Raw genomic sequence first — 20,259 nt, forward strand, 5'->3', positions numbered from 1 at the left:
ATAGAGAAGTTGGAATACAGTATATATTACACCAATATGAATTTAGAATGAGTTCACAACAGTACCTAAGTGGTGATTTATTTTCTTATACTAACGGAGCTTACGAGTTTTCTGTTGAGTTTTGTGTTGTGAAGTTTTCAAGTTTTGGGTAAAGATTCGATGGACTATGGAATAAGGAGTGGCAAGAGCCTAAGCTTGGGGATGCCCAAGGCACCCCAAGGTAATATTCAAGGACAACCAAGAGCCTAAGCTTGGGGATGCCCCGGATGGCATCCCCTCTTTCGTCTTCGTTCATCGGTAACTTTACTTGGAGCTATATTTTTATTCACCACATGATATGTGTTTTGCTTGGAGCGTCATTTTATTTTCTTTTGTTTTGCTTGCTGTTTGAATAAAATACCAAGATCTGAAATTCTTAAATGTTAGAGAGTCTTCACATAGTTACATGATTATTCAACTACTCATTGATCTTCACTTATATCTTTCGGAGTAGTTTGTCGTTTGCTCTAGTGCTTCACTTATATCCTTTTATAGCACGGTTTTATTTTATAGAAATTATTGATCTCTCATGCTTCACTTATATTATTTTGAGAGTCTTTTAGAACAGCATGGTAATTTTCTTTGGCTATAAAATTTGTCCTAATATGATAGGCATCTAAGATGGGTATAATAAAAACTTTCATATAGAGTGCATTAAATACTATGAGAAGTTTGATACTTGATAATTGTTTTGAGATATAAAGATGGTGATATTAGAGTCATGCTAGTTGAGTAATTGTGAAATTGAGAAATACTTGTGTTAAGGTTTGCAAGTCCCGTAGCATGCACGTATGGTAACCGTTGTGTGACAATTTGAAGCATGAGGTGTTCTTTGATTGCTTTCCTTATGAGTGGCGGTCGGGGACGAGCGATGGTCTTTTCCTACCAATCTATCCCCCTAGGAGCTTGCGCGTAGTGCTTGGTTTTGATGACTTGTAGATTTTTGCAATAAGTATGTGAGTTCTTTATGACTAATGTTGAGTCCATGGATTATACGCACTCTCACCCTTCCATCATTGCTAGCCTCTTCGGTACCGTGCATTGCCCTTTCTCACCTCGAGAGTTGGTGCAAACTTCGCCGGTGCATCCAAACCCCGTGATATGATACGCTCTATCACACATAAGCCTCCTTATATCTTCCTCAAAACAGCCACCATACCTACCTATTATGGCATTTCCATAGCCATTCTGAGATATATTACCATGCAACTTTCCACCGCTCCGTTTATTATGACACGCTTCATCATTGTCATATTGCCTTGCATGATCATGTAGTTGACATCGTATTTGTGGCAAAGCCACCGTTCATAATTTTTCATACATGTCACTCTTGATTCGTTGCACATCCCGATACACCGCCGGAGGCAGTCACATAGAGTCATATTTTTGTTCTAAGTATCGAGTTGTAATTCTTGAGTTGTAAGTAAATAATAGTGTGATGATCTTCATTACTAGAGCATTGTCCCATGTGAGGAAAGGATGATGGAGACTATGATTCTCCCACAAGTCGAGATGAGACTTTGGACGAAAAATAAAAAAAGAGGCAAAAAAAGAGAAGGCCCAAACAAAAAAAAATGAGAGAAAAAGAGAGAAGGGGCAATGTTACTATCCTTTTTCCACACTTGTGCTTCAAAGTAGCACCATGATCTTCATGATAGAGAGTCTCTTATTTGTCACTTTCATATACTAGTGGGAATTTTTCATTATAGAACTTGGCTTGTGTATTCCAACGATGGGCTTCTTCAAAATGCCCTAGGTCTTCGTGAGCAAGCAAGTTGGATGCAAACCCACTTAGTTTCTCTTGTTGAGCTTTCATACATTTATAGCTCTAGTGCATCCGTTGCATGGCAATCCCTACTCCTCGCATTGACATCAATTGATGGACATCTCCATAGCTTGTTGATTTGCCGCGTTGATGCGAGACTTTCTCCTTTTTTGTCTTCTCCTTACAACCTCCATCATCATACTCTGTTCCACCTATAGTGCTATGTCCATGGCTCGCGCTCATATATTGCGTGAAAGTTGAAAAAGTTTGAGAATGCTAAAGTATGAAACAAATGCTTGGCTTGTCATCGGGGTTGTGCATGATCGGAGCATTTTGTGTGACGAAAATGAAGCATGGCCAAACTATATGATTTTGTAGGGATGAGCTTTCTTTGGCTATGTTATTTTGAGAAGACATAATTGCTTGGTTAGTATGCTTGAAGTATTATTATTTTTATATCAATATTAAACTTTTGTCTTGAATCTTTTGGATCTGAACATTCATGCCACAATAAAGAAAATTACATTGAAAAATATGTTAGGTAGCATTCCACATCAAAAATTCTGTTTTTATCATTTACCTACTTGAGGACGAGCAGTAATTAAGCTTGGGGATGCTTGATACGTCTCCAACGTATCTATAATTTTTGATTGTTTCATGCTATTATATTATCCATCTAGGATGTCTTAGATGCATTTATATGCTATTTTATATGATTTTTCGGACTAACCTATTAACCTAGAGCCCAGTGCCAGTTTCTGTTTTTTCCTTGTTTTTGACTTCTACAGAAAAGGAATACCAAACAGAGTCCAACTGACGTGCCAATTTTTGATGATTTTTTATGGACCAAAAGAAGCCCCCGGAGTAAAAGAGTTGGGACAGAAGAGTCCCGAGCCGTCCACGAGGGTGGGGGCGCGCCCTACCCCCCTGGGAGCGTCCCCCTATCTCGTGGACGACTCAAAAACCCCCCCTGACGTGAGACCTACGCCAAGAATTCCTATAAATACTGAAACCTCCAGAAAATAACCTAGATCGGGAGTTCCGCCGCCGCAAGCCTCCGTAGCCACCAAAAACCAATCGGGACCCTGTTCCGGCACTCTGCCGGAGGGGGGATCCCTCACCGGTGGCCATCTTCATCATCCCGGCGCTCTCCATGACGAGGAGGGAGTAGTTCACCCTCGGGGCTGAGGGTATGTACCAGTAGCTATGTGTTTGATCTCTCTCTCTCTCTCATGTTCTTGATTGGCACGATCTTGATGTACCGCGAGCTTTGCTATTATAGTTGGATCTTATGATGTTTCTCCCCCTCAATCTCCTTGTGATGAATTGAGTTTTCCCTTTGAAGTTATCTTATTGGATTGAGTCTTTAAGGATTTGAGAACACTTTATGTATGTCTTGCATGTGCTTATCTGTGGTGACAATGGGATATTCACGCGATCTACTTGACGTATGTTTTGGTGATCAACTTGCGGGTTCAGTGACCTTGTGAACTTATGCATAGGGGTTGGCACACGTTTTTGTCTTGACTCTCCGCTAGAAACTTTGGGGCACTCTTTGAAGTTCTTTGTGTTGGTTGAATAGATGAATCTGAGATTGTGTGATGCATATCGTATAATCATACACGTGGATACTTGTGGTGACATTGGAGTATCTAGGTGACATTAGGGTTTTGGTTGATTTGTGTCTTAAGGTGTTATTCTAGTACGAACTCTAGGATAGATCGAACGGAAAGAATAGCTTCATGTTATTTTACTACGGGCTCTTGAATAGATCGATTAGAAAGGATAACTTTGAGGTGGTGTCGTACCCTACAATAAGATCTTTGTTTGTTCTCCGCTATTAGTAACTTTTGAGTGACTCTTTGTTGCATGCCGAGGGATAGTTATATGATCCAATTATGTTATTATTGTTGAGAGAACTTGCACTAGTGAAAGTATGAACCCTAGGCCTTGTTTCCTAGCATTGCAATACCGTTTGCGCTCACTTTTATCGCTTGTTACCTTGCTGTTTTTATAATTTTAGATTACAAAAACCTATATCTACCATCCATATTGCACTTGTATCACCATCTCTTCGCCGAACTAGTGCACCTATACAATTTACCATTGTATTGGGTGTGTTGGGGACACAAGAGACTCTTTGTTATTTGGTTGCAGGGTTGCTTGAGAGAGACCATCTTCATCTTACGCCTCCCACAGATTGATAAACCTTAGGTCATCCACTTGAGGGGAATTTGCTACTGTCCTACAAACCTCTGCACTTGGAGGCCCAACAACGTCTACAAGAAGAAGGTTGTGTAATAGACATTAGTCACACTCGATTCAACTAAAGTTGGAGAAACACACACCCACTAGCCACCTGTGTGCAAAGCACGGCGGTAGAACCAGTCTCATGAACGCGGTCATGTAATGTCGATCTGGGCCGCTTCATCCAACAATACCGCCGAATCAAAGTATGACATGCTGGTAAGCAGTATGACTATTATCGCCCACAACTCTTTGTGTTCTACTCATGCATATAACATCTATGCATAGACCTGGCTCGGATGCCACTGACGGGGAACGTAGTATTTCAAAAAAATTCCTACGATCACGCAAGATCTATCTAGGAGAAGCATAGCAACGAGCGGGGAGAGTGTGTCCACCTACCCTCGTAGACCGAAAGCGGAAGCGTTTAGTAACGCGGTTGATGTAGTCAAACGTCTTCGCGATCCAACCGATTAAGTACCGAACGCACGGCACCTCCGCGGTCTGCACATGTTCAACTCAGTGACGTCCCTCGAACTCTAGATCCAGCTGAGGTCGAGGGAGAGTTTCGTCAGCACGATGGCGTGGTGACGGTGATGATGAAGTTACCGACACAGGGCTTCGCCTAAGCACTACGACAATATGACCGAGGTGGAAAACTGTGGAGGGGGGCACCACACACGGCTAAGAGATCAACTTGTGTGTCTATGGGGTGCTCCCTCCCCCGTATATAAAGGAAGGGAGGAGGGGGCCGGCCGGCCATAAGGGGCACGCCCAAGGGGGGGAATCCTACTCCTACTAGGAGTAGGTTCCCCCCTTTCCTAGTCCAACAAGGAGGGGAAGGAAGGAGGAAGGTGAGAGAAGGAAGGAGGAGGGCGCCGCCCCACCCCTTGTCCAATTCGGACTCGGGGGGGGGGGGTGAGGGAGTCCTGGACTAAGGGGTCCTCGGGCGTCCGGCCTATTGTCCATGGGCCGGACTGATGGGCTGTGAAGACGTGAAGGCCGAAGACTGTAACCGTGTCTGGATAGGACTCTCCTTGGCGTGGAAGGCAAGCTTGGCGATCAACTATGAAGATTCTTTCTCATGTAACTGACTCTATGTAACCCTAGATCCCTCCGGTGTCTATATAAACCGGAGGGCGTAGTCCAGAAAGGATATACTCATTACCATAGTCATACAGGCTAGGCCTCTAGGGTTTAGACATTACGATCTCGTGGTAGATCTACTCTTGTAACACTCATATTCATCAAGATCAATCAAGCAGGAAGTAGGGTATTACCTCCATAGAGAGGGCCCGAACCTGGGTAAACATCGTGTCCCCCGTCTCCTGCAACCATCGACCTTAGACGCACAGTTCGGGACCCCCTACCAGAGATCCGCCGGTTTTGACACCGACATTGGTGCTTTCATTGAGAGTTCCACTGTGCCGTCGACGAAAGGTTGGATGGCCCCTTCGATCGTCCATAGTGACACTGTCCAGGGAGAAACCTTCCTCCCCGGAGAGATCTTCGTGTTCGGCGGCTTTGTACTGCGGGCCAACTCGCTTGGCCATCTGGAGCAGATCGATAGTTACGCCCCTGGCCATCAGGTCAGATTCGGAAGCTTGAACTACGTCGCGGACACCCGCGGAGACTTGATCTTCGATGGATTTGAGACTGCGATGATCGCTCCCCCTCGCTCCGATGAACATGACTTAAATCTATCATCGGGTCACATCCAGGAGATGGTTCCTGTTGCTACAACGGCCTTAAAGCCGGAGCAGATCGTGCCATCCGAGGCCACAGAGTCCGCAGTGTTGGAGCCACACACAGACTCGACACCCTACAATATTTGCATCAATGAAACTCCGGACTCGTCTCCAGCTATAAGTTCCGGACCATGTACGCCGGTGGACACCGAGCTGGATCGGTTATCGACTTTCGAATTCAGCGCCCCAGACATCTTCCAGCACTCACCTTTGGGTGATGTGCTAAACTCTTTAAAGAATTTTTCCTTGGATAAGGACTCACAGCCGAACTATGTTCGGTTCGAGCTAGAAGCTGATGATGGGGAATTTTGCTTCCCACCCGCCACCCACTTCGTAGCCACTGTCGATGACTTAACCAACGTGCTTGACTATGGCTCCGAAGACATCGACGGTATGGACGACGATGCCGACAAGGAGCAAGGCCAAGACCCGCCATTCACTGGACGTTGGACGGCCACCTCTTCGTACGATGTGTACATGGTTGACACACCTACAAAAGCTAGCGACGATGACAAAGAAGATCCAGTTGCGAATAAACCTTCTGAGACACAGTCCAAGCACCGGCGCCCTAAACGCCGTTCTAAGCCTCGTCGCTCAAAAGATGGCAACACTGGCACCAGAGAAAATAGTAGTCTGGGCGACGCCGAAAACAATGAAGACCCTGTTGGAGCTACATCCAAACAGGAGGAACAAGACAACGAGCAAGTTAACCCTGATAAACAGACCATGCCCAATGACCCGGATGACGACAGTTATCGTCCAGTCACCGAGGATGAGGAGAGCCTTGGCAGCGAGGATTTCATCGTGCCTGAGGCACCCCTCGAGTAGGAGCGCTTCAAGCGCCAGCTAATAGCTACTGCAAGAAGCCTAAAGAAAAAGCAGCAGCAGCTCCAAGCCGATCAAGACCTACTCATTGACAGATGGACCGATGTCCTGGCAGCCAAAGAATACGGCCTCAAGTGCCCAGCCAAGAGTTACCCGAAGCGCAGACTGCTACCTCAGTTCGATGAGGAGGCACCAGATCCCATACCTCCCTCGCATAATGCGGAACAACCACCGCGTGGTCGGGACAGTGCGGCGGACCGACCACCCCGCGGTCGGGACAAAACGGCAGCTCATGCCGAACAGCAGAACGCCCCACCGCCCCGCAAAAACAGAGACAAAACAGCTTGGGACTATACATACGACCTTTGGCAGGAACTGAACAGTAGAGCAGGACACACCAGATCAATCTCCGGATCGTGAGCACGCTTTCCGACTCGGGATGACGGCTACCTATTCGGATGTGACAAACCTAGTCACGCCCGGGCCGATAACCGCAGACGGACTTCATCGGAGGTGCGCCGTGACGCGGCCCGATATAGAGGCGCCGCACACCCTCTCTGCTTCACAGATGAAGTAGTGGATCACGAATTCCCCGAGGGGTTCAAGCCCGTCAATATCGAATCATACGATGGAACAACCGATCCCGCAGTATGGATCGAAGATTTTATTCTCCACATACATATGGCTCGAGGAGATGACCTCCACGCCATCAAATACCTCCCACTAAAATTAAAAGGGCCAGCTAGACACTGGCTAAATAGCCTACCTGAAAATTCCATCGGTAGTTGGGAGGACTTGGAAGAAGCTTTTCTTGACAACTTCCAAGGCACTTATGTCCGGCCACCAGACGCCGATGACTTAAGTCATATAGTTCAACAACTTGGAGAATCAGCCAGAAAATTCTAGACTAGGTTCCTAACCAAAAAGAACCAGATCGTTGACTGTCCGGATGCCGAAGCCCTAGCGGCCTTCAAACACAACATCCGCGACGAATGGCTTGCTCGCCACCTCGGCCAAGAAAAGCCAAAATCCATGGCAGCCCTCACGGCACTCATGACCCGCTTTTGCGCGGGTGAGGATAGTTGGCTGGCTCGTAGTACAAACACAGCCAACGAGGCAGGCCCCTCCGAGGCCAAAAACAGCACCGGCAAGCTCCGGCGCCATAAACACAAATTCCAAAGTAATGGCGATAACACCGATGACACGGCAGTTCACGCCGGATTCAGCGGCTCCAAGTCCGGCCAGCGGAAGAAGCCCTACAAAAGGAACAATGAGGGACCATCCAGCTTGGACTGCATACTCGACCGTCCGTGCCAAATACATGGCACCCCAGACAAACAAGCCAATCATACCAACAGGGATTGTTGGGTTTTTAAACAGGCTGGCAAGTTAAATGCCGAGAACAAGGAAAAGGGATCACAAAGCGAGGACGAGGACGAAGAGCCCCGGCAGCCGAACACTTGGGGGCAGAAGAAATTTCCCCCTCAAGTGAAAACGGTGAACATGATATATGCTACACACATCCCCAAAAGGGAGCGCAAGCGAGCACTCAGGGACGTCTAGGCGGTAGAGCCAGTCGCCCCGAAATTCAATCCGTTGTCGTCATTCCCGATCACCTTCGATCGTCGAGATCATCCAACTAGTATTCGCCATGGCGGTTCGGCCGCGCTGGTCCCCGACCCAATCATCGACAGATTTCACCTAACACGAGTCCTAATGGACGGTGGTAGCAGCCTCAACCTGCTCTATCAGGATACAGTGCGTAAAATGGGCATTAATCCCTCACGAATCAAGCCCACAAAGACTACCTTTAAAGGAGTCATACCAGGCGTAGAGGCCCGTTGCACGGCTCAATCACGCTGGAAGTGGTCTTTGGTTCCCCGGGCATCTTCCGAAGCGAAGAGTTAATCTTCGATATCGTCCCCTTCCGCAGCGGCTACCACGCACTGCTCGGGCGAATTGCGTTTGCTAGATTCAACGCAGTGCCGCACTGAAAGAACATGCGGTGCCCCCATGTTTGGTTTTGGTAATTGATGACAATCTCTATGGACTAATGGTTGCCTTGAGTTATTTTTGAAGGGTTTGTCCATAGGCTTTTTTTTGAGTCCATTTGTTGGTTTCAAGGAGAGTTTGTGATGACCAAGGTGCTATTAAGGAATTATCCAAAGATTGGTCTTACATCATCCAAATGAATAGAGTTGGAAAGATCCAAGGTTGATCAAGACTAAGTACAGAGAGTGTTTCAAGTTGATCAACACACAAAACGTAGAAGATGTACCGAGAGGGAACAAGTGATCCCATGGTATGGTAAGCATTGTCAATTATGCTTTGTGTACTAACCCATGGTCTTTGTGAGAGTTCTATGTGGGGTTAGGTTATCTTCCATGGGCTTGCGTCAAGAGGAAGATCACATACAACCCATGGAGGATGACATCAAATCAAGGTTGTGTTGTGCAAGTTCAAGTAGAGCATCACGAAGAAATCATGCTTGTAGCTTGCCGTCCATTATGGTATCAATGGACTTGTGAAGATGTGCCAAAGAGTGGCTCACCCATAGTGGAGTATGGGGGAGCAATCAACTAGTCTTTATCGAGCGAATGCAATCAAGAAAGGTGGTCCAACTTGAGGGAGTCAAGATCGTCATCATCTAGCTCAAGTGGACTTCGTGCAAGGCAAAGGTTTGCCCTTGATAGGTTTTATATTTTACCGGTGTCATGGTGATAGTTTGGAGACTGGGTTATAGGATCAATAGCCGTACTATCAAGGGGGGCTCTCCAGTGAGTAGCTTGATCGTATCGTTCGTCGAGAGCTCAAACCATTGCATCCTTGCACCATGTTTCTTGGTTCCTATTTGGTTCTCTTTGTGAGTCTTAGAGCTTATGGTCATCTTGATGACAAGCTTGAGTTCATCGAAAACAGAGTTTGCATGCGTCTTCTATGATGTTTTCGGTGTTGGAGGTTTTACCGGTGTTATCCGAGGAAGGTTTCTCACCATTTTATTTTGGGACTTTTCTGATTTGCTTCTTATTGGTATTTCTATCAAGATTGTTTTATCCCTTGTCGCTAGCTTTCCAACAAACTTGGTTTCGTCGAATTCGGAGTCTGTTTGCAGAAGTTGTGTCAGTTTTGGTGTCCTTAAAAGGGGCTGATGCAGATGTAATTTTTTAGTACCGCTCTTGGGAGCGGTACTACCACGACTACTTCCGTGGCTACTTCCGCTCAGGACCAAAATCTCGTCACAAGTCCAGCGGTGGTAGGCACGGATGTAATTTTTTAGTACTGCTCGTAAGCAGTAGTACCGCTACCCTTAGCAGTAGTACCGCTACCCGTAGCGGTAGTACCGTGAGGTCAAGCGGTACTACCGCTCCGACGGTTCTTCTGGCTTTTTTGCCTCCTCGCTGTTGTGTTTCAAAGGGCTACTACCTCCCTAGCGGTAGTACCGCTCGGTGCAGGCTGTGAGCATAACGGTTGGATTTTTTCCCACCTATAAAAGGGGGTCTTCTTCCCCAATGAACTTTATCCTTTGAGCTCATGTTCTTCCCCCATTGTTGACCTTCTTCAAGCTTGCTAACTCTCAATCCCTCCATGGATTCTTGCTAGTTTTTGAGAGAAAAGAGAGAGGAGATCTAGATCCACATTTCCACCAATCACTTTCTCCTCTATGTGAGGGGAACCCCTTGGATCTAGATCTTGGAGTTCTTGGTGTTCTCCTTCTTCTTCTTCCTCTCATTTTCCTCCCTAGCATTAGTTGCTTAAGTGGGATTTGAGAGAGAAGGACTTGGGCACTCCGTGTGCCCTTGCCACTGCATTTGGTGCATCGGTTTGAGTTCTCCACGGTGATACGTGGAAGTTACAAGTTGAGAAGCTTATTACTCTTGGGTGCTTGGTACCCTTGAGCTTGTTCCTCTTGGGTGCTTGGGCGCCCTAGACGGTTGGTGGTGTTCAGAGCTCAATCATTGTGGTGTAAAGCTCCGGGCAAGCATTGGGGTCTCCAATTAGGTTGTGGAGATCGCCCCGAGCAATTTGACGGGTACCGGTGACCGCCCCCAAGGGTTGCCATTTGTACGGGTTCGGTGACCGCCCTCAAGGGTCCCTTAGTGGAATCACGACATCTTGCATTGTGCGAGGGCGTGAGGAGATTACGGTGGCCCTAGTGGCTTCTTGGGGAGCATTGTGCCTCCACACCGCTCCAAACGGAGATTAGCATCCGCAAGGGTGTGAACTTCTGGATACATCATCGTCTTCGTGTGCCTCGGTTATCTCTTACCCGAGCCCTTTACTTTGTGATAGCCATATTGTTTCTTGTCATATATCTTGCTATCACCTAAGTAGTTTTTCTTGCTTATCATACGTTGTTGGTGCACATAGGTGAGCCTACTTGTTGTAGGTTTTGTGCTTGACAAATTAACCGCTAGGTTTATTCCGCATTTGTTCAAGCCTCAACCGTAATTATTTTAAAGCGCCTATTCACCCCCTCTAGGCGACATCCACGATCTTTCAATTGGTATCAGAGCCTCGTCTCTCTTTGTTAGGCTTAACGGCCTAGAGAGTAAAGATGTCGACTGGGGGATTAGGATTCTCTGACACTCTTAGTTTCGATGGCACAAATTTTGATGTTTGGGTAATTCGCATGCTTAATCTCTTTAGGGTCATGGACCCAAATTTAGAGCAAATTGTAGATATGGGTTTTTCTCCTCCAAAGGATCCCCAAAGATTATCTTTAGAGGATGAGAATCTATCTCAATGCTCATGCTTCTAATGTTCTTTTCGATGCTTTGAGCAATGTAGTTATATTTCAACTCATGTCGTTCCGGGATGCTCATGAGTTGTGGACAAAGCTTCAAGATAAATATGGTGTGTCCAAGATTTGTGGGGATGATTGTTCTCCCTCCACCTCCGGCCGTGTTGCTTTCTCAAGTTCTACTACATCACCCACATGTGGTTTGCCACAAGGTAATGATATGGTGAGTAGTGGTGGTCATTGCAATGATGATAGTGTGCTTATCATTGATGACTCTTCATCACTATCTTATTGCAATGCTCCACCTTTGGACTTCAACACTCCGAGCTCTCTAAATGTTTCACATGCTTGTGTTGATAGTCCTTGCATATCATGTAGAAATTGCTTTACTAAATCTCATGATGATATGCTTGCTATGTCTTGTTTCCATGATAAAAATGCATCTATTTCCTCGAATTGTTGTGCTAACAATGTAGAGGAAACCCAACACCCCATGGAACAAGATGTGGTCGTGAATGGTGCCTCAAGGGATCCTACATCATCATCGATTGCGTTTTGCCTTCTGGCTAAGGCTTCAAAGGTATCTCCCACTTTGAATCCCAATATATCTTGTGATGATGTTAGTGATGAAGAGAATGATACCGTTGCCTCCTTAAAAATTAAGGGAGAAATGATTTTTAAAGCTCTTCATAAGAATAAAATTGCTCGTTCCAACTTCATGGAAATCATGTCTATTGCTATTGAGGGCAAGAAATATATTGATGAGTTGGAATCTCGTCTTGAGGAGCATGAGGTCACCATTGATAAAATGGAAGGTCATGAGCATGATTACACTAATGAGATTGCAGACCTCTCTCAAGCTCTTGAACTTGAACAAACCACCAAGGGATCTCTTGAGGAGACTTTTGCTCTAGAATTATCTAGAGTGAAGGAATCTCGTGATAGAGCTCTTGAGGTGGCCAATGTTTTTGAAACTAAAAATGCTAAGCTTGAAGTTGCTCATGCTAGACTCCTTGAGGATTTGAGCACCTCGAAAATGGCTCAAGGGTCATCAAGGGTGAGCTCATCAAACTCACCGAGTCTCATGATCAACTTGAAGCTTCTTATTTAAAAGAGATTGACAAGTTGTCCTCTCCTATTGTTGTTAATGATGATGCTTGTGCTACTAACTCTATTACTTGTGAAGCATCCATTTTGAAGGAGAACATTGAGCTACGGGCTCAACTTGAGTTGCTATCTAGCAATTATGGGAAATTGGAAGAAAGCCATGAAAAGCTCTCAAGCTCTCATGATGATCTTCTAGTATCCCATAATGTGCTAAAGATAGCACATGAGGCCATGATTGCTAAGGTAACATCTAGTGAGCCTCATGTGGATACTAGCACTACTTTTATTCAAAATGCTATATTGCCTTATGCTAGTCCTCGCGATTCCTCCATGCATAACATTGGTACATCTTGTGATGAATTGCTTTCCTTGCCTTGTTGCTCTAAAGATGAAGCTTATACTTCCTCTAGTGCTTGTGTTGAGACTAACCATGTAGAGGAAATCAAAGAGCTCAAGGCCCAAGCCACTTCCTTGAAGAAAGATTTGGAAAAGTGTCATGAAGGGAATGCCACACTCAACAATATCTTGAGTGTACAAAAATCCCCCAATGACAAAGGTGGACTTGGATTCAACTCCAATAAGAAGAAGAAGTCCAAGAGCAACAACAAGAAGGGCCAAAAACAAGTCAAGAGTTCGGCCAAGATTATTTGCTTCAAGTGCAAAATTGAAGGGCATCATGTTAGATCTTGCCCATTGAAGAAGAAGGCCATTAGTGACAAGAAACAAGGGAAGCGGCTACAAGTGCATTCTCATGCTCAACCTCAAGTTGAAGAAAGGCCTCCTCCCAAGAAGACTCAAGCTAATGCTTCTCAAGTTGAGAAATCAAGTGAGAAGAAAGTGAAGAGTAGACGTTGTGTAACGCCCACGATGCGGCTATATCTCCCACGTGTCGAGGCACGACTTAGAGGCATAACCGCATAGTGGTTTTGTCGCAAGAAGGGTCATCTTTACACAATCCCATGTAATGAACAAGAATGGGATAAAGAGTTGGCTTACAATCGCCACTTCACACAATTCATAAATATAAATCATACATCATTCAAAATACATACATATAGACCGACTACGGTCAAAATCCAGATGAAAATAAGACAACCCCAAATGCTAGGTCCCCGATCGTCCCAACTGGGCTCCACTACTGATCATCAGGAAAAGACACATAGTAACGACCACGTTCCTCATTGAACTCCCACTTGAGATCGATCCCATCATCTGCACTGGCATCGTCGGCACCTGCAACTGTGTTGGTAGAATCTGTGAGTCACGAGGACTCAGCAATCTCACACCCGCGAGATCAAGACTATTTAAGCTTATAGGAAAAGATGGTGTAATGAGGTGGAGCTGCAGCGGCAATAAGCATATATGGTGGCTAACATACGCAACTGAGAGCGAGAAGAGAAGCAACGGAACGGTCGTCATCTAACAATGATCAAGAAGTGATCCTGAACTCCGACTTACGTCATTCATAACTCAAACCGGGTTCACTTCCCGGACTCCGTCGAGAAGAGACCATCACGGCTACACACACAATTGATGTCTTTTAACTGGGTCAAGTGACAAGTTCTCTACAACCGGACATTAACAAATTCCCATCTGCCTCATAACCGCGGGCACGGCTTTCGAAAGATAATACCCTGCAGGGGTGTCCCAACTTAGCCCATCATAAGCTCTCACGGTCAACGAAGGATAAACCTTCTCCCGGAAAGACCCGATCAGTCTCGGAATCCCGGTTTACAAGACATTTCGACAATGGTAAAACAAGACCAGCAAAGCCGCCCGAATGTGCCGACAAATCCCAATAGGAGCTGCACATATCTCGTTCTCAGGGCACACTGGATGAGCAGTCCGTACAACTAAAACCAATCCTCGAGTTTCCCCAAGGTGGCGCTGCAAAGGGCTCTAGTTTGGACCAGCACTCAGAGGAACACTGGCCCGGGGGTTTAAAATAAAGATGACCCTCGGGCTCTAGAAAACCCGGGGGAAAAAGGCTTAGGTGGCAAATGGTAAAACTAAGGTTGGGCCTTGTTGGAGGAGTTTTATTCAAGGCGAACTGTCAAGGGGGTCCCATAAATCACCCGACCGCGTAAGGAACGCAACTCAAGGAACATAATACCGGTAAGACAGAAACTAGGGCGGCAAGAGTGGAACAAAACACCAGGCATAAGGCCGAGCCTTCCACCCTTTACCAAATATATAGATGCATTAATTAAATAAAAGATATTGTGATATCCCAACATATCCATGTTCTGACATGGAACAAACTTCAACTTCACCTGCAACTAGCAATGCTATAAGAAGGGCTGAGCAAAAGCGGTAACTTAGCCAAACAACGGTTTGCTAGGAAAGGATGGTTAGAGGCTAACATGGCAATATGGGAGGCATGATATAGCAAGTGATAGGTAGCGCAGCATGGCAATAGAGCGAATAACTAGCAAAGCAAAGATAGAAGTGATTTCGAGGGGTGGTCATCTTGCCTGCAAGGTTCTCAGAGTTGTCGAAAGCTTGATCCTCGTAAGCGTACTCAACAGGTTCCTCGTTCACGAACTCGTCTCCTGGCTCTACCCAAGACAATAACACAAGCAAGGGAACCACAATCAATCACGAGAAATGCACAAGCAACATGATGCAAAACATGTATGATATGCAAGATATGATATGCGATGCATATGCGTGCTCCGGAAGGAAAATGATGAACAAGGCAATAACTTGGAAAACCAAGCATGCCACTGGAAAGATGAGATGATTTCGGTCGAAATCGATATAAAGATCACCGGAAACGGATGCACGGTTTGCAAATGGCAAACAAAACAAGAATTGACACGAATCTGCGATTAACAGCATGATAGCACTTAGAATGCAACAAGTAACAAAGCTACAGCAGTCCAACATAGTAACAAAGCATATGACAGTAATCTACAGGAGATGCTTGACAAAATATGAACACTGAGCTACGGCTAGTTCACAACATAACAAGCTCAAACAAGTATGGCAAAAGTGCAAAAGATAACAGGATCACAGACTTGGTGAAATTACTGGACATGGCAGAAAACAGCATCAGGTAGCAATGTTTAGAGCATGAAATCAACAAGCTACATGAACTTAACATAGAAAAACAAGGCATGGCACTATTCTACTAAATGCATATGACAAAAGTCCCTTACTGACCATAAGCCAAACAGGACCAGAAGATATGATGGCAACCTTGTAAACATAGCAATTTTCGTTAACAGGTTCCAGACTTAGCAGAAAACAGAGCATGGCAGAAACAACAATATGAAGGCCTCTTGGTGAGCTTGATGCACTCACCACAAAGCAATACATGACAAAACAAGCATACCTACAGCTAGATGGCATGTTTATGAAGCTATCCATGGCAAGAGAAAATACATAGCATGTATGGATCAACTACAATAAGCTTGCAAAATTGCATATCATGTTAAGAATCTGCCAGAAATATTTTATAGCAAAAGTAGAGCAAGATTGAGTCATTCTATGGCACTCCATAATTGCAAACAAGGGCAGTAATAGATCAATTACAACAATATCTACAAAACATCCTTACTGAACATCACCAAAATATGCATGGATCTCTCTGTAGCATCAAGTTTACATGGCAACAAAATAACAGCAGACAAGGACTTGGAGAAAACACTAAGTCCCTGAAATCAGAAACATTACGGGGCCTAGTTTGCATACTTGTGCTAGTCACCACAGAGATCACAAAAATACATGGCATATACCACTGGAAAGATGGCATGGCATGCAACAAAACACATGTATAACTCATGTCCATAAGATGCACAGATTAAATGATACAAAAATGACAAATCTCCAAGTTCTGTTAAGTACCAGCAGATAACGGCAACTAGCCCTTTTGCAACAGAGATTTGGGCATCAAGATGACCTCTAATAAACATGGTGCAATTGAACAAAATGTAGAGCATCACGATACGAACAATTTGACATATTACACGCGCGAAGTGGAACTATATGCAAAGAGTTATGCAATGTTGAACAGGGGCACATATCATCAAAATCAAATGACAGGAATTTTTGGGGGGCTCGGGAAAAGTCAACGCACTCTACTGGATCGAGATCTGGCGATGGGGGCTCGAGCTCGACGGGCGGTGGCCGGAGATGGCGGCCGGCGACGGAGGAAGGAGAGGACGAGGCACCGGCGGCCGGAGGAGGGGGCGCCGGCGGCGCCGGCCGGGCTCGCGCGGGCACGCCGGCGACGGGCGAGGCGGCGGGCACGACGGCGAGCGGCAAGGCGACAGGGACGGCAGCGCCGGCGGCGGCGGGGCACGGCGGAGGCGGCGGGCGGCGGCTCGGGGCCCGGTCGCGCGCGGGTGGGCCGTCCTCGGGCCCGGCGGGCCGCGGCGGCGCGGGGCGCGGTGGCGTGCCACGTGGCGGCGGCGGTGGAGGTGGACGCGTCCGGCTCCGCCCGGACGTGTCCGGCGGCGGAGAGGAAGCGGGTCTAGGGTTTATCTGAGAATGTTTTGCTCCGCCCGGACGTGTCCGGCGGCGGAGAGGAAGCGGGTCTAGGGTTTATCTGAGAATGTTTTTCGGGAGGGTCACATATAAATAGGTAGAGGGAGTTTGGAGGCTCCAAATGAGGTGCGGTTTTCGCCCACACGATCGTGATCGAACGACCTACAGCATGGAAGAGAGTTTGGTGGGTTTTTGGCTGTTTTGAGGGGGGTTTTGCTGCAACACACAAATGGACATTGCGGATGCCCGGTTAACCGTTGGAGTACCAAACGACCTTCAAATGGAACGAAACTTGACCGGTGGCCTACCGGTGGTATACTAAGGCCACATGACAAGCCTCGGTCCATTCCGAGAATGTTTGACACCCGCTCACGAAAGAAAACAAGAGGGGTGCGCCGGAGGAGATGGGAGCGCCGGATTGCAAAACGGACAACGGGAAAAATGTTCGGATGCACGAGACGAACACGTATGCAAATGCAATGCACATGATGACATGATATGAAATGCATGACATGAACAAAATACAAAACGACAAACAAAACCCAACCACGGAGGGAATATCATAACACATAGCTAAAAATGGCAAGAGTCAGAGTTACAAATATGGCAAGTTACATGCGGGGTGTTACACGTTGCTACCTATGTCGTGAGAAAGGTCACCTCGCTTCTTCATGCACTAGTGGTATCTTATCCAACCCAATTATTATTGATGATGTCTATTCTCTTGGGAAGGATAAGGTTGGCTTTGGCAATGTGGTTGCCAAGTTTGTTGGTACTCAAAGTGGTTTGAAGCAAAAAACCATTTGGGTAGCCAAGCCTATTGTGACTAACCTCTTAGGACCCAACTTGGTTGGGGACCAACAAGCTCAAACTTGATCAATAGGTGATGTTGGAGGACATTGGAGACTTGGCTACATTATGAAGAATTAAGGGGACTTCATCACTCTTATTGTCTCAAGCCAAGTCAATTGAATCATCAAGCTTATATATTATATCCAATGTGCCTCCTTGCGGTAACTTGTACTTAAATTGCTTACATTGAAGGTTACTTGCCCCCTTGCATGTTTTGGTTTTGTTCCTTGCATGTGTTTGTATATGATGTGTCTCCAAATTGCCTTTGTGTGTGTTGGTTTGCACTTCATGTACATGTGTGTCGTTCGTTGAGCCTTTGTGCATCTTGTTTGTATCTTAGTTGGCTCTTGCGAGAGATTAATGGAATATCCCATTATGGGGGAGTGATGTGCTTTGTGCACCTCACAATCCTATAAATGTGTGTACATGAGTAATACCATCTAGTATTGATATTTCAAGATTATCTAGTCACTATGTGGTATATCTTCTCATGAGAAATTCAAATTCTAAATAGTCCATTAATTATCTCTTGTTGGATCCTTTTATTTGCCTCTTGTTTACCCTTAATTGGTATCACATTATGGGGGAGTAATATGCTATGTGTATACTACTAGCCTAGAAAATGTGTACATTTGAGATATTGTCACCTAGAGTTGATATTGTAAATTATCTTGTTCCTAGGTGTCATATTAGCTCTACAAGTTGCAATTTGCTTTTTGTTTGGTGTGAAGATGATGTCAGATATCCTTGCTATCTACCACCGGGAATTATTTCCATTTACTTCTTGTCTTTTGACAATTGGTACTCACTTGTGTGGTAGAATTTATTGATCATCTTTACATTGGCTTTTGCTTTTATTTGCCTTTTCTCTTGCCAAGGAATGTATCAATTCCCTTTGTCTTCCATACCACTTGTGGATCTTGTTTATTTTTGATCTTGTCTAGTGTTTTCTAGATATAGTGAAAGTGGTGATCCCACCTTGTGCATTTTGTATTCAAATGCAAATTCTCTATAATGCACTAGTCTTGGGGGAGCTATCCTATTTTCTATAAAACTCTCATCTTGCGATCCTTGTCAAGTGTGTGTTGGTGGAAGGCAAGCCGTTTTCGTTTTGGTACTTTGTGCCATCATGAAACTTTGTAGAGAGCTTGGTTTGTTTGGAACCATCCTCTCTTTTGGGAGTTTGATATCTTTTATTTCGAGTGTATCAATGGATATCTCATTCCTTGATGTATCTTTTATGGATATCCTCCAAGTGATGTTTTATTCATTTGGTATCTTTTCTTCACTTGGTTTTTCTTTGTCATTTGGTATTGGTTCTTGAAGGTCTTGAGCATGCATTTTTACTTCATGTAGTCTCTGTGGCATGCTTTCTTTATTTGACCCAATATATAGGGAAACTCCACCAAGTCTCAAATTGGATGAGATGTGCATGAAATTCATTTCCTTCTCTATATGCACATATATATGTGGATTTTGTCCTATACAATTGTTTCTAACTCTTTGGTCCCAATGAGTTTGGGTACCGTTTAGTTTGTGTTGTTCTTCTAGGAACAATTGGAGATGCATTGGATGCTCGGCTCACTAACAAGGGAGGTGTTGTCACCATGTGCTTATTGGAGTCAAGCTAGGATGATCAATGAACTACTATCCACCTTCAATTGGTATCTACTACATCCTTCCAATGGTATCTCGGTAACAAGTATCATCATCTACTTCATGCACACATTTCTTGCATCAACCTTGTGTATGTTGTATCATGGCATGTAATTCATTCTTTCTTGTGATACTTGTTTCCTTTCTCAAAGCATCCCAACAATGATCTCTTGTTGCTAGTTGTGATGTCTTTGATGCTCGTGTGGTTGGAACTCATTTATATACAATAAGACCATATCTAGCCATGTGCTATGCCTTCAAGCAAATATCTTATTGGTATATTTATGACTTCCTTGTGGATATCTTATTCTTTCCCTTTTGCAACAATTTCATGTGCACATCCTTCTTTGTGGATTGATATCATCATGATCTCATCTACCTAGAATCCTATACACTTGAGAGAAGTTTCATATCTAATTGATATCCCCTTCCTTCGCGTCCACCTTTTCTTTCTTGTATTATTTCTTTGGTGGCTCCTTGAAGGTGTGTGTCTTGAGTGCGGATCTTATATCGTTGCATCTTGATGCACTCTTTTGTGATGAAGATCATTTTCCTCATGCTTGTCTTGACAAAGCTTGCCATTTAATTGGTATCCCTCGTCTTGATGAGGCTTTCATTTTCTATCTTCACCATGGGTTGTCACAAGCTTGGTTAAATTTTCTCTTTTTAGTGAGCTTGTGAATCCATTTGCTTGGTGTGTGTGAGAAGGAGATGTCATGCACCTTGTATGTCAACTATTAAAGACTATGTTGATGCTTAATGCTCATCCTTATATTAGTCTCCTCAAG

The sequence above is a fragment of the Triticum aestivum genome, chromosome 1D (assembly GCF_018294505.1).
Source record: "Triticum aestivum cultivar Chinese Spring chromosome 1D, IWGSC CS RefSeq v2.1, whole genome shotgun sequence".
In the NCBI taxonomy this organism is placed as follows: Eukaryota; Viridiplantae; Streptophyta; class Magnoliopsida; order Poales; family Poaceae; genus Triticum; species Triticum aestivum.